We start from the raw sequence: 22,903 nt of genomic DNA, 5'->3' as shown, positions 1-22,903 counted from the left end.
GCAGCTCATTGGTTCAGGAAACTGTCCATCGGATTTACAAGGGATGATTCGAGGGAGACCAGGAAATAGGTTTGTGCAACCCGAAGGTCATAGACGCATCACCACACCCGAGACATATGTTGAAGATGAGGGTGTACAATGATAATAATGGTGTGCGGTAACCGCAGCCCGAGCAGTCTCCAATGCCAAAGGGGGGGAGAGGAATCATGCTGATTACGCCCCCTTTGGCTGTGCTCCGGGCTAAGGGGCACACAGCGCCCCCCTCCCCAGCGCCGCGTATGTTTCTTTTTTTTATCCTGAAAGCAGCTCCACTCGCTGCAGCAGCAGATGATGGTCGTTCAGTGTGTATGAACAACAATCAGCTGCAGATATGTCAGGTGTGTACCCACCTTTAGACTCTAGGATCAGTTAACCCGTTATATATATATAAATATATATATATATATAATTATATATATAAGTAAAACAAATTTTGCTCTAACTGTGGATGATACTGAGCTGATGTTTGTCAGATTGTGTTACTGATTAACCTGAAATTGTTATTCTGAATAAAATACAAAAGGTCCAGTTGAGATACCAATTAATGGATGTGTGTTAGATAAGGTAGACATAGTCTCTCGCATATTCAATAGATCTCAAATAGTATAATTCACTAATAATATAACGGAAGTCTATTAACCAATAGTAAGACTCTGAAGATTTGACCACATTCATAATATTTCAGGTCATCACATTTTTCATCAGCGTGGTATGTATGTTGATGTTTCACCAAGAAGGAAATTAAATAGCAATTTTTTGTGGATAACATTACTTTTAATTTACATATATACAGTTTTAGAAAAAAATATTTGGATGACCTTATTTTTAAGGACATAATAAAGGTTATATTTTATATTTCATTATGGGTCACTACACAATTTATTTTTGATTAATATCAGTCCATGAGTGCCCCATATCAGGAATACTTTTTCTTTTTCATTTGACTAGGGCCAGGGCTTTGATAGAGGATTTGTACAAAAAGAACTTCTGAGGGGGATGGCTCTGAAATGTGAGGGCATATGCTGGAGACCACTTCTCGAACCTAAGCATCCATTGTTGTCTGATGTCAAGCATAGGAAAATTGGAGAAGTCGGCCTCCCACCCTGAGAGCCCCCAGGGGGAGTATTGTATATAGGGAAAAGTGGGGGGAACTGGGGGAAGGAAAAAAACAAAAGCACAGGAGTATATGGTATTCGCATAAATACCAACACAAGGGATATAGAGAGAAAGAGACTCCTTTAATGAAGCACACCCCGGATGATAGAAAAAAAAATAAAATAATGGATGAGTGTAAGGGATATGAGATTAAAAAAAAACAACAACTATTATTATGCATGTTAAAAGCTCAATATAGACCGGCAAGCACAAAACCTAATCAGTAGAAAAAAATAAATATCAAATATAATTAAAACTGCATTAAATCTACAGATATAGACAATTCTATTCACTGTACAAAAACATGCATCAAGGACAATCAACTTATAGATTGTGCATATAGTTATTAGGTCATAGCACAGAATGGTCATGCACAATTGTTATGTCAACATCCCTTATCCAGAAGATAGAAATAAGAAATAGTAATATAATATTCAATACATTTTGGCAAAAGATATGGCATAAACAAAAACCATAGAAAATGATAGTCAGAAATTGAAATTTAATCAATAATTGAAATCACATCTATGAGTCAGCTGTCTATCCACTGTTGCTAGCAACATAGCAACAATCACATGGACGAATTTCATGTTAATGGTATATGAATATTCCACATATACTTTGAGTGTGCAAAATAATGACCTAATGACCGCTATGACATATAGTATAACATGAATTACACATTGGAAAAAATGATGAATCTATTTATCAATATTTATAGAGGATAAGTCCTCATAAGTAAGGCGAAAATATGACAAAACAAACATATATAACATAACGGTGTAACAAAAATACTTAACAATGTTTAAAAAGCTGTACACCAAACCTACATAAAAATAGGATGAGTTTTTAGAATGTAATAAGCCGAGGCGTCCCTCTATTATGTTTGGAGAATAAAGAATCAATGTTGTATCTAGATAGATATAAAGAGCAAAGTGTATTCTCTTACAGATCAGGTTCTGCTGTTCCACGTCTTGTAAATACAGAGGACGTGGAATGAGTTTCACTGTCACACGGCACACATAGAAGTGCAGGCTGCTTCTGCTGTTAGTGCCGCTTTAATTGTGTGATCTCTGTTGCTCTGGGCAGCGCAGAGACTCACAACCCCGGCAACTAATGAGAACAGGAATTTAGAAAACAATAGTGATACCTGTACAGAATTTGTCTCCAAGTGGGTATAGGGTGAAGGGGTCCCAGTGCGCACTGGGATCCCCCAGCTGACGAGCCGACACTTGTTTCGCCAATAATGGGCTCTCTCAAGGAAGCTGTCATAGTGTGAGGAAAAAGCCGGGTATTCTAGTCCCGGCAGCTACATGATTGGTAAGTTCATATGAGTGACATTTTCTGTAAGCCAATCAGAGTGAGACTGAAGTGAAGGGGCGGGACCAAATGCCGTCCCTATGTTGTTCAATGAGTCATTGATGTCCCGCTATATGATGTTTATAGTTAGCGGTTTCTAAATATGATACATATAGAAGGTCTGGGAACAGATTACCCTATACATAAATGTATAACTTTAGGAACAGAAAATTGGACATTGTTGTACAAGTCTCTATATACAAATGACGGACATATCATAATGGCCAATAGAGGTAAGGCCTCAGTGGTCTAGCGAGGACGCGGGGGAGCGTCCAGGCCTTCACTGCAGCAGCTTCCGATGAGTCTCCAGAAGCAAGGACTGCAGCGCGTGATTCCCCGTAAACAAGGAATCGCCTTACCGGACATCTCCATGCATCAGATTGCAGTCCCGACCTCCAGCGTCGCTGCTAGCTAAGCCTTCACTGTGACCCATCAAAATCACCAGAAGTTACTGGTGTTGTGGCATCGGTGGAGGTAGGAGTCATCGCAGTGCATGCGTCTTATTAGGACGCTCAGCACTGCTAACCCGGTAAAGTAGTAAACTAAAACAAATCATAAAATTAAGGCTTGGAACTGCCAGAGCAGTCCCCGATTCAAAAGGTGCATTTGAACTCCTGCTGAGCACCAAACAAAAACTGAATGCCTGTGGCTAGAAGTGGGGTATAAATGGAAGAGGAGTGGGGTATAAATGGAAGAGGAGTGGGGTATAAATGGAAGAGGACCAGTGCATTCTTGGAGCTAAAGCTTTGAGTGTTTGGTGCCTGGATCTCTCCAACCACATACTCAAAAGGTAGTTCCTCTGGACCCTACGGACCCCCAAAAAAACACACAGTGAACAAAACAATTGAGATTATAATATCCTTTTGTGGTGTAAACATAGTTTTCTCTTACCTTGAATAGCATTAAGCAATTTCTTTTGCAGCTCCTTTTTTAAGCAAATTTAGAGCATGCTGAACTTTATGTAAGATTTCCTGTTACTCATTTGACCAAATAACTAGGAGGGTAAAAGTAGGGTGCACTTTTATGTTGTGTTTTGGAAAACTAAACACAGGATTTTCACTTGTGGTTAATACGATCACTAGTTGGCAGAAGAGGTCCACTGACTATAAATACGTTATTGTTGTTTTTACTACATCAGATCTACCTTATTCAGACATTGAGAAAATACAGGTTCATGGCAACTACAATGCAGAAATACATAAAATATTGGAACACTTAGGAGGAGATTCAAATGTTTTGCTGGTTGCTTTTATTTATTTTTTTTACGTCGCCAGTTGGAGCAATTCAATTGTTTCTCCGTCAGGGCGTGATAGCCGCTGGCACAAGCATTACTGCTTGCACCCTCAGGAGGTTGCGAGTAGAAATGTGCAAGAAACCCCCTAGTTAGGGTGTGTTAACCGCAGCAAGCGCGCCCTAACCAGAACTTTAGATGGGTTTAGCCATTTTACAATGCTAAACCCAGGGAGAAGAGGGTGATAATTAACGAGCGCCCAGAACAATTGAATTGCAACACTGGGTGCCCATTAATTATCATGGCTTAAAAATACAAAATGATTCGCCCCCTTAGTACTCATTATTGGACAATAACATCCATAGCATTCAGAGGGCGGAATTAAATTTTTCAGCCACCTCGCTCCCCACAGAGCTATTCAAATTGTTGCTCCCGTCGGGCGCGATCAGCTGCCGGTGCACCATTTCAGCTCGCACCCCCAGGGGGGTGCAAGCTGAAATTAGCAAAGTGACTCGTTTGGGCGACCAAATGGCACTTTTCGCTATCTTGCCCAGCACTTTGATCGGGGGTAGCCCTTTTACGTAACTAAACCCGACCTCTATGGATGCGATCAGCGTGATAATGGGCATCAATTAAATAGCGCCCCGCGATCTCCCGTCACTTTAGACGGGATATCGGGCGCACTAAAACAATTAAATACCGCTCAGAGAAGCAGACAAAAAAAATGTCAGTGGGCAGAGAGCTGAAACCAGCAGCTCTTAGTCTAGTTTCGGAAGTGTTAAATCATGCTATTGAGCCACCTTCCTTTCTGTGAATAAGAACACTGGTTTCTTTCATCCTTTGGGATGAAAGAAAATATCTATTCCCTATTCTTTCCCATAAAAATCAGATTTATATTTCCTTTACTATGATCACCATCATAGTTGATTAGGCGCTAAAATTCTGAAGTACTGGGACAAGTCGTACAACAAACCATACAGGAAAAAAAAAAAAAAAAGGGGGGAGGAATGAAAAATGTACATGGAGACATAAAAAGGATATAAAAAAAAAAAAAAAGGTACAGACATGAGGACTGATCTGTCCATTTGAAGTTTAATTTGACATTGCTCAGATTAAAATTCACTGAGAATATGACCCAAGATGGTCACCTTAATTATCAATGTGCAAACATCCTGTAAGAAACTACTCTTTGGCTAGCTCTAGGTTGTAAACGTAAAATAATTAAGCGTTTTCTTTATAATAATATTTATTAATCATTTTATAACCCAATCCCACAATATTGCATGACAATGCTCCAAGATACTAAATTACACATGCAGCAGAGTGCAGCTTCATGTCACAAATTTTTCCATGTAGCCCCAAAAGATCCAACTGTATGACATGACTTCCTCTAGTATCTGTAGTAGTATCTAGTAGTATCTGTAGAAATAAAACACAGAAAAATATTCCAGTAAACAGAAGATTTTGTGCATTACTTTATATAATTCAGTATAACAATCAGTGCAGTATCCCAAGGGGTTGGGTCTAGGATCCCGGCAGTCAGAATCCCGACGCGGGCATCTTGACAGGGTTAGGATACACACCTTTCTGTCAGTATCCTAACCCTCACCCTACCTGGTAGCTAAACCTAACCTCCCCCCTAGTGCCTAAACCTAACCTCCACTCTTCGTGCCAAACCCAAACGCTAATCCTTCCCCGAAACCCTCTACTTACCTTCGGGATTCCGGCGGTCGGGATGCCAGCGCCAGGATTCTGACAGGTGTCGGAATCCCCACGGTTGGGATTATGACCACATCCGATCCCAATACATCTACTACGCCAGTGATATCTAAAATGGGTGCCATGGCAGGGCCACAGGTTGGTGGTCCAGAAAAAATTAAATATATGGTCAATGTCATGTGATCGGCAAAACCAGTGCTGGTGGCTGCCAATCATAAAATATATGGACAAACAGAAGCGTAACCCTGTCAACCACCCCATAACTGGACATAAGGATGACAGACAAACAATTTACTTATTTATATTTTTTTCTGAATTTCTCAATAAAGAAAATTTTGTCCTAGGGGTGCAGTGAAAAAAAAAATGCTGAAACAATTAGACGAAGTGAATCAAAAACGTTTGGGAACCACTGTACTACACTTACAGCATGTAGTGGTAAATAAAATAAAAAAAAATGCATCAAAAGTGTTAAGAAAAAATCATCCCAGCATGTTTACCTGTAAGTATGATTATCATGGCTGCAAGAGGGGATCTTTGAGCTTGACAGAAGACTGTTTGGTAAAAGAACACTACAGCTCCGATTGCTTTTTACAACAATAAAAGGTTTTGGTGGTAAAATTTCTGGCATGGTTTGTGCGCAGTCATATTATAAGGCAAGGAGAATGATAATCACTATTTAAGTAATGAGTAATCATCATTTCAATATCCACATATTCCTTTACTTTACCTACTTTTTCCACCAATATCTTGCCCCTCTAGTCGCCTCCACTTGCTGTACCCCCTTTCTTACCGCTTCTGTCTCCCTTATAAACACTCTGCTTCTCTCCACCACCTTTCCTGTTCCTCCATTCTCAACCACCTCCCTCCCTCCTTGGCCTTGCTACCCCAACATCAAGATCCACTCCCTCCCGTCTCCTCCAGGGCTGCTAAGGAAATCTTGGGCCTCAGTACAGTAACTTCCCGTGAGCCCTTCTGGAGGAGGTGTGGCCACAGCATGTTGGGCATGGCTGCTTCTCACATGCTAGACACACCCATAAAAAGGACCACGGCATAGTATTCATTATTAGGATGGCGGGAGTGTCCCATAGTAGCTGCATATTTAGCTGGACATAATTAGATGTTATAATGAAACAGCCAGAAACAATGAAAGTGCAACAAGGAACGAAGAACTTAAATTTTGACATATCAGGTCATTTTAAAACACACATTCCGCAGTGTGTGTGTGTGTGTGTGTGTGTGTGTGATATATATATATATATATATATATATATATAACACATCCATATGTGCTACATACCAAAGTGCATAGACACAAGGGCACTCGCCAGATTTCTTCATAAACAGTGTTCAAGAATTTATTTCACATCAGTGCGAACAAATCATTCCAGGTTGCATTCAAATAAACGCCAACATTTCGGTCTAGAAACAGATCTTTTTCAAAGCTTGCAATCCATGTTTAAATACATTAAACGCGCAAAAGATCAATTCAACAGTCCAATACAGCAACCATCACCAACTGCATTAGGCCAGGTCCCACACAAATACCCAAATTCCAATCACAAATATCAGTAAGGCAGAAAACCCGGTCAGTAATCGGCTTCTTAATACCAACACATCCTGCACTTACTTCAAGCTAAGGTGCTGCATGCCACTACGGTTCCCATCTCTGTCACCCTCATTCCTAAAAGAGAATCAGCTGCTATAATCAACCTAGCGCTTGCAGCATCAGAGCCCGGCACCGCATTCCTGAACCACCGGGCCCAGATTGCCACTCTAGCAACTGAGTCACACAATCCATAGCCGCTGCGCATGCGCAATAGCCAGGCGCACCATTCCTGGCGCGCTAACCAAACGTCATGCCCGCTGCAGTCAGTGTTTCATCGCTGCCGCGCATGCGCAGTGACCATAGGTCCCACTACTGGGACGCAGGCCACAGGACATACACGCACAGCATACAACTAATCAGTACATTACAGCCGTCTCATGATAACACAGACCATCACCTAAAGCAACAGGAATATTAAATAAAAATAATAGTGATTGTATACTACTGGGATAATTTATATCTTGGGACCCAGCCATAATTATGCATCACAAATGTGCAATATACCTTAGTCATTAAAATAAACTAAATTAATGCACATATATCATATTCATATAGTAAGTGTACTGTACCTATCAGTATCCATCAGGCACCTGTATGACATATATAATTTCATCTACAAGATAAAATATTAAATGCACGAGTATGAACATATATTCCTATCTAAGGTAAAAATAACCGAGAGGGGATTGAGTTCATTAAGACCTCTTGGTGAAACAGTATCCAAACGACTAATCCATCTACTTTCTAGTTGGTGCAGTTTCTTTAAACGATCACCGCCTCTTGTCAAGGGGGGTACCCAATCAATGATCCTACACTTTAGCGTTGATACCTGATGGTCCTTCTCAACAAAGTGTCGGGCAACTGCTTTATCGGTCACCCGTGACGTTAGGGCAGCCCGAAAAGATGCCCTATGGATCGCCATTCTCTCCCTAAATGGGCGTGATGTTAACCCCACATAGTGGAGACTGCATGGGCATACTAAAACATAAATAACATGATCCATCAGACAATGTAGGCGATATCTCATTTTAATCTGTTTTCCCGTATACGAATGTGGAAAAGATGATCCCTGTAGTAAACTCCTGCAAGTTATGCAGTTGCCACAACTGACACATCCCGGCTTCTTCTGTAATAGCCAATCAACCACCCGCGGTGGATCCGGACTAGCCATTGGTCTTAACAGTAGCTGCTTTAAGTTAGGATTTCTCTTAAACACCACCATTGGCGGTGGTACCTCTTTCATTCTTAACATGGTGTCAGTAGTTAATAGAGGCCACCTATCTTTCAATGTCCTCCTCAGTGGATTAGCTCTATCATTATATTTAGTTGAGAAGATCATATGTCCATCCGATCGACCCTACACGGATCTCTGAGCGACTGTTGACAAAGGCTGTCCTGGCACTTTCAAGAATACTTTTGAACTCATTCCGCGTATAACCCCGCTCCATAAACCGCTCACTCATCTCGCTAAGTTGTTTATCTGCAATCCTACAGTCTGAATTGTTCCAAAGTACTCGAAGAAACTGACTACGGGAGACTATTTTTTTAGTGCTGGGGGATGGTAACTTTGTGCGTGTAGGATGGTATTACGATCCGTTAGCTTTCAAAATAACGTTAATAGTTTTCCTTCAGATTTAAAGATAGTTATATCCAAGAAATGTATCTCAGTTAAGTTCACAGTGGATGTAAACCTCACCGGGTGAGGCATTTCATTTAGGGTTTCTAACTAGTTTATAGGTGGCTGTTGGGTGATTCTGATGTTAGAAATAATACAAAAAGGAGACCTAAAAGATTAAAATTTAATCAAAAAAGATTTGACACAGTGGACTCTAGCACTGCAGCTTCTTCAACTGACACTGATAATGTTGAGCAGCAAAAGTGACATTCGAAAGTTATTTAAAATATGAAATGGTACCAAGGGGCCTACGTCCCAAATTATTTCCTACCTTTGATCTAGATGATCTAAAAGAAGAATGGGAAAAAACCCTGTTGTCTTGCTCCAAAGAACTTATTAAAATACTTATAAAACATGATACTAAACTTTTAGACAAATATAATGAAGACATCCAGAAATGAAGCAATAAACTCAAAGAATTTGAAAAATTAGATTTCAAAAAACGTATGCAAAATATAAAAGCGAAGTGGATAATAATATCATTTGGCAGTAACCATTTGCCTGTTAGTGGAGGATAAGTGCACTAAGTAATAATCCCCTCTCTTCTCCACTTTTTGTTTATTGTAGCTATTATTGGAGGGGTATTGGTAGCACTCCTATACTTTGTAAGGATCTGATTAAAGGGTATACCAATTTATAACCCATACTATATCAAGATAATTATCCTCCACACACCTCTTATAAATAAAGGTGAATAAGAGTGACAAGTGCTGAAAATCATTTTTTATTCTTTCAAACCATGTTAAGAATGAAAGAGGTACCACCGCCAATGGTGGCATTTAAGAGAAATCCTAACTTAAAGCAGCTACTGTTAAGACCAATGGCTAGTCGGAATCCACCGCGGGGGGTTGATTGGCTATTACAGGAGAAGCCGGGATGTGTCAGTTGTGGCAACTGCATAACTTGCAGGAGTTTACTACAGGGATCATCTTTTCCACATACGCATACGGGAAAACATATTAAAATGAGATATCGCCTACATTGTCTGATGGATGATGTTATTTATGTTTTAGTATGCCCATGCAGTCTCCACTTTGTGGGGTTAACATCATGCCCATTTAGGGAGAGAATGGCAAACCATAGGGCATCTATTCGGGCTGCCCTAACATCACGGGTGACCAATAAACCAGTTGCCCGACACTTTGTTGAGAAGGACCATCAGGTATCAACGCTAAAGTGTAGGATCATTGATTGGGTACCCCCCTTGACAAGAGGCGGTGATCGATTAAAGAAACTGCACCAACTAGAAAGCAGATGGATTAGTCGTTTGGACACTGTTTCACCAAGAGGTCTTAATGAACTCAATCCCTTCTCGTTTTTTTTTACCTTAGATAGGAATATATGTTCATACTCGTGGGTTTAATATTTTATCTTGTAGATTAAATTTTATATGTCATACAGGTGCCTGATGGATATTAATAGGTACAGTTCACTTACTATATGAATATGATATATGTGCATTAATTTAGTTTATTTTAATGTCTAAGGCATATTGCACATTTGTGATGTATAATTATGGCTGGGTCCCAAGACATAAATTATCCCAGTAGTATACAATCACTATTATTTTTATTTAATATTCCTGTTGCTTTAGGTGATGGTGTGTGCAGCCCCGGGTATCCCATCTGTGTTATCATAAGACGGCTGTAATGTACTGATTAGTTGTATGCTGCGCACGCATGTCCTGTGGCCTGCGTCCCTATGGTCACAGCGCATGCGCGGCAGCGATGAGGCACGGACTGCAGCGGGCATGACGTTTGGTCAGCGAGCCAGGAATGGTGCACCTGGCTATTGCGCATGCGCAGCGGCCGTGGATTGTGTGACTCTGTTGCTAGAGTGGCAATCGGGGCCCGGTGGTGCAGGAATGCGGCACCAGGCCCTGATGTTGCAAGCGCTGGGTTGATTATAGCAGCTGATGCTCTTTTAGAAATGAGGGTGACAGATGGAAACCGGAGTGGCATGCAGCACCTTAGCTTGAAGTAAGTGCAGGATGTGTTGGTATTAAGAAGCGCATTACTGACCGGGTTTTCTGCCTTACTGATATTTGTGAATGGAATTTGGGTATTTATGTGTTGGACCTGGCCTAATGCAGTTGGTGATGGTTGCTGTATTGGACGGTTGAATTGATCTTTTGCGAGTTTAATGTATTTAAACATGAATTGCAAGCCTTGAAAAAGGTCCGTTTCTAGACCGAAACGTTGGGAGTTATTTGAATGCAACCTGGAATGATTTGTTTGCACTGATGTGAAATAAATTCTTGAACACTGTTTATGAAGAAATCTGGTGAGTGCCCTTGTGTCTATGCACTTTGGTATGTAGCACATATGGATGTATGAATATTTGGCTTAGGTCCAAAGGAGCAGCACCCTAGTAATAAGGACTTTCTAAGGTGTGAGTGCAGGACGTAAATGACATTGAAAATAATAATTTATATATATTATATATATATATATATATATATATATATATATTCACTATATAAACAACATAAGCAGGTGCTCACTTTACCACTTTGCTTGTAATATATTCAATAAAATTGAGCAAACAATATAAATAGTCCAGCACTCTTTATCCTAGTGTAGGATGTGATATCTGCACTAGGCTCCTATGTTGAGGCCGCTGCTCCCCTTTCCATAGTCTCCTGGAATTCCACAGGGTGTAGTATCTGTCAATAAATATAACAAAGGGGGCGCTCCATAGTGCTTATAAAAGTTTTAATCATAAAAACAACATAGACAAGCCTGTCTAACATGTACCAATCGTACCATAAATCACACTGAGTGGGCTGATTACCAATTGGTTTCAAATTTAGGTATACTAGGCAACCACCATCAGCCGTTCTTTGTCCTCCAGGGGTAAGCCACGCACCACCGCTCAACGGCTGCAGCACGTCCTTTCACCTCAAGCCGGGGATCGGGCACCGGGACACGTGTTCGTCGCGTCATCAAGCCACGCCCTAACGCATTTCATATTCACTTAGTCAGATTGCCCGATCCCCAGCTTGAGGTGGAAGGAGGCGCTGCAGCCGTTGAGCGGTGGTACGTGGCTTACTCCCGGAGGACAAGGAACGGCTGACGTTGGTTGCCGGGTATACCTACATTTGAAACCAAGTGGTAATCAGCCCACTCAGTGCGATTTATGGTACGATTGGTACATGTTACAGACAGGCTTGTCTATGTTGTTTTTCTGATTAAAAAACTTTTATAAGCACTATGGAGCGCCCCCTTTGTTCTATTTATTGACTATTATATATATATATATATATATATATATATATATATATATATTTTTTTTTTTTCCTTTTTATTATTATTATTATTTGCGGACACCTCTTGAAATTTTAATGTTTTTCAACTTTGAATGCTTATAAAGACGGTTTCACTTCATGCAGTGCAATGATTCATGTATCAAATGAATGGAAATTTAATGCTGAATTCAACACAATAAACAGAGGTGAAATATTTGCATAACAAGGGAAGTTATGCTACTTTCAGTCAGACAAAGAAGCACAGATGCGCGAGATTCAAAAAGCGGTTTGTAGTAGCAGCTACTACCAGCCAATCGGAATAGTCGTTCTGAGGACCAATCAGCTGTTTATGAGCTGGTGCAAGGTCATGTTCAAAGGTGGGAGAGGTCAGTTTGGCTGTTTCATTTTGCAGAATAAAGTTGGTTACTGAAGTGCAATTACGGTTGGATGTTTGTGTGTGTGAATTATTTAGTGCTATTGACGGTGTAAAAAATAAATACAACAATGTCGTCCAAGGCAAAGTGGCGACTGGTCACCCAGGAAGAGATCCAGGTTTGTGGGGTTACGTGAAAATGGTCTTTCGTATGCAGCAATTGAGAGTTGGTGGGAATGTGACATCAGGAGTACGAAAGTTTTGTTTACGCTATCAGGAAACACAAATGAGATGGATGTCATCTGTGGCCATTAGCAGTGAACTGAGTGCAACTTGTTTTTGTCAGTGCAAGAACTGTACGGAGAAGACCAACGGAGGTTGACCTAAAAAGGTAGGATTCCCCGAAAAAAGCAACTGCTGAATAAAAAGCAGCGGCAGAAACGACTACAGTGGGCAAAAGAACACCTTGCATGGACAGGTCAGTGGAAACAAATGATATGGAGTGACAAAACTAAGATATCAATGTTTGGTAGCGATGGGAGAAAATGTGAGAAGTCGCATCGAGGAAGAGGTACATCCAGATTGCATTCAAGTGACAACCAAGAATCCTACAAGTGTTATGATCTGGGCATGTATGACTGCAGATGCTGTAGGCCTCGTTTATGTCATAGATGGCACAATGATCAGAAACAACATTGACACCATCCTACAACCAAAACCTCTACCTTCTATCAGGGATCTTTTTCCAGATAACGCCCCATTTTTTTTCCAGTAGGATTCGGCTCCCTGCCACACTGCATAGATACGCAAACAGTGATTCATGGAGAATGACATACAGGTGCTGGAATGGCCAGGAAACAGCCCAGACCTGAACCCCATAGAACATTTGTGGTTCCGTTTGAAAAAACTGGTACATCTGAGGCGTTCATCCAATTAAAGACAATTAATTGAGGCTATAATTGTCTCATGGCACCACATATTAAAGGAAGAACTCCAAATATTGGTTGGTTCAATGCCACGTCGCTGTGCTGCAGTCTTGAAAATAAAGCATACCCAACGAAATACGGATAGGACAGTAACATCATAAGTACACAGGGATTTTCACCCTAAATGTTTTTTTCACTGCATAACTTCCCTTGTAATGCAAATATTTGACCTCTGTTTATTCTGTTGAATTTAGCATAAAATTTAATTTCATTTGATATAAGAATCATTGCACTGCATGAAGTGTAACAGTTTCTATAGGCATTCAAACTTGAAAAACATTCAAATTTCAAAAAGTGTCCGCAATTTTGGCCAACACTGACATACATAAACACACATCCGGAAAGTATTCACAGCGCTTCACTTTTTCAACATTATTTTACATCCTTATTCCAAAATGGAATAAATTAATTTTTGTCCTCAAAATTCTACACAATACTCTATATAATGACAACATGTAAAAAGTTTTTGAGATTTTTGCAAATTTAATAAAAAAAAAAAAAATAAAAAAAAAAACTAAAAAAGCACTTATACATAAGTATTCACATCCTTTGCCATGAAGCTCAAAATTGAGCTCAGGTGCATCCTGTTTCCACTGATCATCCTTGAGATGTTCCTACGGCTTAATTGGAGTCCACCTGTGGTAAATTCAGTTGATTGGACATGATTTTGAAAGGCATACACCAGTCTATATAAAGTCCCACACTTGACAGTGCATGCCAGAGCACAAACCAAGCATGAAGTCCAAGGAATTGTCTGTAGACCTCGGAGACAGGATTGTCTCGGGGCACAAATCTGGGGAAGGGTACAGAAAAATATCTGCTGCTTTGAAGGTCCCAACGAGCACAGTGGCCTCCATCATCCGTAAATGGAAGAAGTTTGGTACCACCAGGGCTCTTCCTAGAGTTGGCCGGCCAGCCAAACTGAGCGATCAGGCGAGAAGGGCCCTAAGTCAGGGAGGTGACCAAGAACCCGATGGTCACTCTGTCAGAGCTACAGCATTCCTCTGTGGAGAGGAGAACCTTCCAGAAGGACCAGCATCTCTGCGGCAATTCACCAAAACCTGATGGACTCTCAGACCATGATGAGACAAAGATTGAACTCTTTGGCGTCAATGCCAGGCATTATGTTTGGAGGAAACCAGGCACCGCTCATCACCAGGCCAATACCATCCCTACAGTGAAGCATGGTGGTGGCAACATCATGCTGTGGGAATGTTTTTCAGTAGCAGGAACTGGGAGACCAGTCAGTATAGAGGGAAAGATGAATGCATCAATGTACAGAGACATCCTGGATGAAAACCTGCTCAAGAGCGCTCTTGACCTCAGACTGGGGCGATGGTTCATCTTTCAACAGGACAACGACTCTAAGCACACAGCTAAGATATCAAAGGAGTGGTTTCAGGACAACTCTGTGAATGTCCTTGAGTGGCCCAGCCAGAGCCCAGACTTGAATCCAATTGAACATCTCTGGAGAGATCTGAAAATGGCTGTGCACCGACGCTTCCCATCCAACCTGATGGAGCTTGAGAGGTGCTGCAAAGAGGAATGGGCAAAACTGCCCAAAGATAGGTGTGCCAAGCTTGTGGCATCATAATCAGAAAGACTTGAGGCTGTAATTGCTGCCAAAGGTGCATCAGAGTATTGAGCACTTATGTACATGTGATTTCTTTTTTTTTTTTTTGTCTTTTTTTAATTAAATTTGCAGAAATCTAAAAACAAAAAAAATTAAATTTTTTACACATTGTCATTATGGGGTATTGTGTGTAGAATTTGAGGACAAAAATGAATTTATTCCATGTAACATATGGAAAAAGTGAAGGCGCTGTGAATACTTTCGAAAGAGATCGAGAGAGAAACAGATTATATCTCAGTGCAATGCACACACACACCTTGTGTGTGCGCGTGACTAGTATATACATATATGCACACATACACGTGTGCATTATACTTAGAATATAGATAGAGATTAATTTCAGCTTTCCAGCTCTCATCCTAACCCACTGTTCCCTCCTCACTAACTACCCGATCTCTGTCGCCCCTGTCTCTGTGCCCCCCTCCTTTATTTATTTTATTATTTTATTTATTACCAGTTATTTATATAGCGCACACATATTCCGCAGCGCTTTACGGAGAATATCTTACCATTCACATCTGTCCCTGCCCCAGTGGAGCTTACAATCTATATTTTCTACCACATGCTCACAAACATACACACTATGGTCAATTTTGAGGAGAGCCAATTAACCTACCAGTATATTTTTGGAGTGTGGGAGGAAACCGGAGTACCCGGAGGAAACCCACGCAAGCACAGGGAGAATATACAAACTCCGCACAGTTAGGGACATAGTGGGAATCGAACCCATGACCTCAGTGCTGTGAGGCAGTAAAGCTAACCATTACACCGTCTGTACTGCCCCTTTAGAATGTAAACTCTCACAGACCAGGGCCCTTCCCCCTCACATGCTTCTCTGTCCCCCGACTTATACCATCATTTACTCCTAATTCCCCAAACGGCACCTAATGCTTGGTTGCCGACACCCTGCTTCTTATTTCAGTGTTATGCAAAAAGGTTTATAAACCATGTCCTTGTCCTACATTGTTCTGTACTGTTAAACAAATGAGCACACAAGAAAAAATGGTGATTATGTACTTCGTAAGGTGCTGCAGAATCTTTGTGGCACCATATAAATTAAGAATAATAATGTTTTAGCGTTTTTGTCCAAACAGTAAAGTGGCCTTTTAGAATGACAATGACCCCCATCCCTAGATGTACGATTGCCCAATAGCAATCCATAAAAGGTATGCTGGACCACCACCTTTTCCATAATCAAGCAGACATTATGTGGTCAATACATCATATGCTGGGCATACACTCTACAATCATCAGTCAGATATCTGTCTGGTTGGAATAAAAATCTGGTAATGTATGGGAGCCAATGACAATCGACCATATGGTCTTAAACACTGGAAAATGGCCAAAAATTATTGGTCAAATTGGTTAATAATTTTTGGCCATTTTCCAGTGTTTAAGACCATATAGTCGATTGTCATTGGCTCCCATACATTAACAGAATTTCATTCCTAAATGAACTGGTATGGTCAACATAAATCCTAAGAGCCCGTACCACATCCAAGGAGGCCTCACCAGCAGATAGGTCTGAGGAATTAAAGGCAGGTACTATAATTTTCTCATTGATGTGGAAACTAGATACCACCTTAGGTAGGAACCCAGGGAGAGTGTGCAGCACTGCCCTGTCCCTATGAAAAATTAGGAATGGGGGGGGGAGAGACATGAAAGAGCCCCCAAATCCGACACTCTTCTGGCCGAGGCAATGGCCAGAAGAAACACAGTCTTAGCTGTGAGCCATTTTAAATCCACTTAGCCCAGTGGTTCAAATGGTGGTCCTTGGAGAGCCTTAAAGGACCACAGCAAAGTCCCAAGGAGCCACAGGTGGAACAAAGGGAGGCTGTAAGCAAAGTACACCTTGCATAAAAGCGTGGACATCAGGAAGTGTAGCTATTCTGAAACCACACTGAGAGGGCGGAAACCTGCACCTTCAGTGAAGCAAGGCGAAGGCCGCGATCTAAGCCAGCTTGTAGGAAAGCCAAGATCCTGGATATCCTAAAAACCTGAGGATCATAGCCTTTAGGTCGACACCAAAGAAACTCTGTGGTAAATTCTTGCAGAAGCTGGCTTCCGAGCTCTGAGCATGGTGTTAACAACAAAGCTGGAAAAAACGCCTGGACCTCAAGAGGGCAGTCTCAACAGCCACGCCATCAAAAGACAGATGGCCCAGGTCCGGGGGATGGCAAGGACCTTGAGACAACAGGTCCGGACGTAGAGGCAACCGCATCGGAGCGTATATATGGACAGGCTCCTGAGATTTGAGTACCAGTGCCGTCTGGGCCACGCTGGAGCTATCAGCAGGGGCGTGCCGCCTTCTTGCTTGAATTTGCGAATCACTTGAGGAAGAAGGGGGAACGAGGGAAGAGGTACGCAAACGGGAAGGTCCACCGGACCGACAGAGCATCTACCAGAAGTGCCTCTGTGTCTCTTGTTCTTGACCCGTACACAGGAAGCTTGTTGTTGTGTTGGGAGGCCATGAAGTCCATTTCTGGAAGGCCCCATTTGTTCACCAGTAGCTGAAACACCACCTGGTGAAGAGACCACTCTACTGGATGCATGTCTTGACGGCTGAGAAAGTCTGCTTCCCAGTTGAGGGCTCCTGGTATGAACACTGTAGAGATGACAGGGAGATTGCCTTCCGCCCTCGCTAGAATGCAGGACACTTCTGTCAGGGCAGTCTGACTGCAGGTTCCTCCTTGGCGGTTTATGTAAGCCACCGTGGTGGCATTGTCAGACTGCACCTGCACGGTGTGGAAGAAGTGTGGACCCAACACTGCTCCCAAACATCGAAGATTGGCGTCCGTCGTCAGAAGGACCCAGTCCGCAATCCAAAGGGGCGCCCCCTGTTCAGGTCAGTAGTCTGCAGGCACCAGGCTAACGACAGACGTACCTCCGGTGACAACACCATTGTCTGTCTTTATCCGGTGGGGCAACCCATTCCATCTGGAGAGGATCAACTTCTGCAGAGGTCTGGAGTGAAACTGGGCAAACTCCACCATGTCGAACATAGACACCATTAAAACCCAGTAACCTCATCGCCGAGTGAATAGATACCCGGCGACTCTGCAGGTAACTGCGTACTTTTGCCTGTCATGCAGAGAACTTTTCCTCCGTCAAAGATCCTCTGATGTTGGGAGTCCAACAGGGCTCTGAGATGGAGTATCCTCTGCGATTGCACCAGGGATGACTTCTTCCAGTTTATCAGCCAGCCATGAGCCTGCAACACAGAGACTGTCAATTGCAGATGGTGCTGAAGGATCTCCGGAGACCGTGCCAACAGCAGAAGGTTGTCCAGATAGGGCAACAAGCGGACCCCCTGCATCCGCAGGTGGGCTGCCATGACTTTGGTAAACACTCGAAGCGCTGTGGCCAGACCAAAGGGCAGTGCCTGAAATTAAAAGTATTATGTCTCCTACTGCAAACCTGAGGACACGCTGGTGTGCTGAGACAATGGGAATGTGCAGGTAAGCATCCTGAATATCTAGCGACACCATAAAATCCCCCGGCTCAATCGCCAAAATGATGGAACGCAGGGTCTCCATCCTCAACAGAGGACCCCTCAAGAATTTTTTGAGTGATTTGAGGTTGAGGACGGGCCTGTAAGACCCTCTGTGTTTCTGTACCAGAAAAACATTGGAGTAATACACCGATCCTCTCTGGGACAACGGGACCGGCACTATAACTCCAGCCTGGAGCATAGAGTGGATCACCTTCCGGAATACCCAGGCCTGGTCTTGGACTAACTGAAGGCCCGTGGTGAAAAACTGTCTGGGAGGCCTCCGCCGGAAGGAGAGGGCGTACCTGAGAGACCACTTCTCTTATCCAAGTGTCTACGGTTGTGAGACACCAGCACTGGGCGAACTGAAGAAGCCGGCCTCCAACTTTGGGGTCCCCCAAGGGGAGGCCCTTCCAGTCAGGCTGAGGGCTTATCGTCGGATTTGGGAGTTGGATGTCTTGTACTCCAAGCCTGCTTCTTTGGCTTGGCAGATTTCTTGGCCCCTACCTGTCTAGGAAAGGACTGCACTTTGAACTTACCCTGGGCCCTATAGGGCCGAAAGGACGAAGTACCAGACCCTGATGGGACTGTCATCGATGGCAGACACGCAGACTTAGCTGCTGCCAGAGTGGCCACAATTTTGTCCAGATAAGGGCCAAACAGGAGCTCTCCATTAAAAGGCAAACATTCCAATTCCTTTTTGGAATCTGCATCTACTTTCCAAGAACGCAACCAGAGAGTGCGGCACACAGCCACTGTTGCTGAGGAGATTCTGGAAGTAAGGAGCCCTATATCTAAGGCTGCCTCATGTACGTAGCTGAGTCTCTGAGGTTACCCACTAACTCCATCTGCTCAGGTGACGAGTCAGCATCTAGAGACATCTCCAAGCTATCAGCCCAATGCTCCATGGCTCTGGCAACCCAGCACACGGCCAATGCCGGTCTGGATGCCCCCCCCTGCAAGGGAATAAATGAATTTCAGGCATATTTCCACCTTGCGATCCGTAGCATCCTTTAAGGAGGACATGGGCAATGTAGCACTCCTCACTAGGCGTGTGACATGAGAATCCACCTGCAGAGGGGCTTCCCATTTGAAATAATAATTATCCGCAAAAGGGGTATGCAAAAGCAAAACGTTTTTGAGGCTGGTACCGCCTATCTGGATTTTCCACACCTCCTCTAAATGATCCACTAAACTGACCAGATAGAGGGAATACAGTGGAATCACCCTTAATATCCATAAAGAAGGCATATTTAGATTTGGCCACAAGGGGGGATCGTCATCTAATAACCAAGGCCGCACGGACTGCCCGTATAAGGCCAGGTATAAATATTTTAGACTTGGACTCCACCTCCTTAGTAGGTGGGAGCTCCTGGTCTGAGGGGGTAAAAAAACTCCCCGTCATCAGACGTTATGTCATCCTCATCATAATGAGCTGTCTGAGACATTAAAGGCCGCAATGATGAATCCCCCTGTAAAACATCCGTCAGGTGCTGTAACGTATTGGACAATGAGTTTACCCACGCAGGTTCCTGGGAGACCTGGGGGGGGCGAAAGTGGGAGACACTGGGGTAGCATCAGCTGTCTAGGGAACAGCATGGGCGATGACCCTACCCTACCGACTGCTGCATTACCCCATTTGGGGAAATGCAGGGGGCGTCGCCAGCTGGCCCACAAGGGTTGTAAGTGCCTTAACAAAACAAGCCCAGGGCGGTTCCTGCACTGACGCAGTTACAGAAATCGGGCGTGAAATTATATTACATGACAGCTAAACCTTCAGTGTGCCCCCCACCCTCCGCTATTGGTGCAGTACATGCGGTACACTTTAGCTGGAGAGGAAATTCACGTTCACTCTCAGACATGAGTGTAACGGAGTGTATGCGACTCCCCTCAGACAATATTTTTACTGTGAGGCAATGAATACCCTGCAGCACCGCACCGCAAGGGCTTTTGCAAAAGAAGAGCAGGGATAGTAAAATAGCTGACAGTCAGAAGTGAGAGAGTACAGGCAGACAGCGCTAGCATTAAGTCACATACAATGCAGAAAAAAATCCCTGCACTATCAGCACTAAAATCAACTATGCAGACACAGAGGCCCTGATTCAGAGCCGGACGCTCTGACAGAGCGATCGCTCTGAACTAGGGCCGTCCTTCTTGTATTTCAGAGCGGCCTCCTGGCCACTCGCATAGCTGTGGGTGACCACCCACAGCTATAGCGAGCGGCCAGGAAGATGGTCGCGATGGTCAAGACCATCGTGACCATCGGGCTTGCGACGAGACCCTTGTGGTTGGGTCTAGTTGCCGCAAGCCCCAGAGTGCTTTCGGCTGTAACAGAGCTGAAAGCACTCCCACTGACATCACTTGTGATGTCAGTGGGGCCGGCCCCAGACGGTAGGCGTTCCCATGGGAACGCCTCCGTTTGGGAGCCACGCCCCCGGCCGCCCACCAAAGGGGGTGTGCTGTCACTCAACATAGACAGCACGCCCCCTTAGGTACGAGACCCGGAGTGACGGATTGCCCGTCACTATCCGGGTCTCGCGCATGCCGGAGCCGGCTCCATCGTGCGCATGCGCACTGGGCCACCATCGACCCACTTGCGAGCGCACAGCGCTCGCGAGCAGGTCTGAATCAGGCCCAGAGCCCATTAGGAAACAGTGCAGCATACTCTGACCTTACTCTGAAGAGGTATGCGGAGGGATCCGGACTGCGATGCCACCTGTATCAGCTTCCAACAGCGTTTGCACACTTCATTAGAAAATGGCCGCCGAAGAGCAGAGAGGAGGCGGGCCCGGGGGAGTAGTGCTGACACAGCCCGCTAGACCGCTGTGGTGAGGCACTGTGCAGCGGGGGAGGCGCCGGCTGTTAGACAGGGAAGGCATGCTATTAACCCCTGGGATGCCACGCTGTACCGCACATGCTGCGGCCCGCTGTACCTGGTGGTCTAGTGGAAGCGCAGGTTAATACCTGGCTCCACACGCAGCCTGTCCACAGGGATCCCCCTGCCTGTTGACCTACAGGACTGTTACCAGCGGGTACCCGCCGCTTACCTGCCCCTTTGAATCCGGCCACAGTCCAGGTAATCCGGGGTTACCGCTAGCTGTGACCCCAGATACCTACCAGCATCCCCAGATCAGTACCGGCGGGGTGTAGGAGCGGCAGCATGGACGCCAGCACTGACTATCCATTCTGTACAGCTCATTTGTGCAGCCACAGCTGCTTGTAGAAAACTTCAGGGACCATTATAGCCCCACTCTGCTTGCAAGTGATCAGACTCCTGGCCGGACACCAACGAAACTGAGATACCTTGGCTCGGGGGCGGGGTATAGGAGAGGGACCCCAGTGCATCCTGGAAGGATGAAAATTTAACTCTGTGGTGTCCGATGCCTGGCATCATAACCAATACCCCAAGGTAACCTGTGGATACCCTATGGACCCTGATGTCCTACCTAAAAAGTCACTTTTTCTACATGTAGATATGTGGGCTGGAACTTTGAATTTCTAATACTAGTTTTATTACATAATTGACTTGAGAGTGCTGTTCATACTGTTATGATTTATTTGAAATACTCTTGGAGCCTTACAGTTTGGGGTATATTCACTAAGCGGCAGTTGTGACATCCTGGCAGGAGTGAATCCAATTTAGGACCGCCGAGATGCCACACTTTAGAACAGAGAATGCAATCTTTCCCCCATTGCAATAATAGAAACCACTAACTAACCAAGCGGCAGGTTCAGAAGGTGCGGCATACCAAACAAGGCCAAACAAAATGACCTGCCTCTGACAGGCAGGTTGGTCTAAAGTACTGCACAGGTCCCTAGGACTGCCACCGGAAAGAATGGAAGAACTCTGATTGGTCAGAGCGTGGGAATTGCCCTGCTCTAGCCAATTGGTGCCCCCTTTCATTCTTACAGCAGTGTATTTCATTTTATTACTCTTTTTACACCGTTAGTCCATACTCACAGCTACACTGATACAGGATGAGCCCCAGTGTTGGGTGGGTGGGTGGGGGGGGGGGGGGGGTGCGCGAGTGTTGGGGACCTGCCTAGAATCATGGTAAAGGATCTTCACATTGCAGGTTTCCTCTAGATTGTGTCACCAACTAGTCTAGTGCTGGTTAATGGAGGGACCCCCAGGCACTATGTTCGGCTGTTTTTTTTCACTACCAGCCTAGGCTTCAAGTCATAGTATTGGTTATCAATTTTTGGGGGGGGGGATCCCACAGAATTTAAAAAAAAAATAAAATAGTTTTTAATGAAAAAACATACACGGGACGTATACAGTGCTTGTAATCCACGGCGGATTTAAGTTGGAACTGGGTAGGAAATCAATGTGGACTGATAAAGGGTTCTTTTTAGAAGGTGAAATTTGGTTTGTAAAATTCTGCTCCAG

The 22,903-nt window shown here is 43.9% G+C and overlaps 1 protein-coding gene across 1 annotated transcript in view; it reads right to left on the bottom strand.

Moving 5' to 3' along the window:
- Positions 1-1,679: 1,679 nt before the first annotated feature.
- SMDT1 (single-pass membrane protein with aspartate rich tail 1) overlaps positions 1,680-22,903 on the bottom strand; it is a 64,544-nt gene continuing 43,320 nt past the window's right edge. Inside the window, exon 3 of the mRNA XM_088443901.1 lies at positions 1,680-5,203. The gene's annotated coding sequence lies outside the window, so the exon portion shown is untranslated. The remainder of the gene's footprint in view (positions 5,204-22,903) is intronic.

This window comes from Taudactylus pleione, unplaced genomic scaffold (genome assembly GCF_031769625.1).
Source record: "Taudactylus pleione unplaced genomic scaffold, aTauple2 ptg000336l, whole genome shotgun sequence".
In the NCBI taxonomy this organism is placed as follows: Eukaryota; Metazoa; Chordata; class Amphibia; order Anura; family Myobatrachidae; genus Taudactylus; species Taudactylus pleione.
The sequence above is the reverse complement of the archived record's forward strand: the minus strand, read 5'-3'. Positions and strand labels throughout refer to the sequence as shown.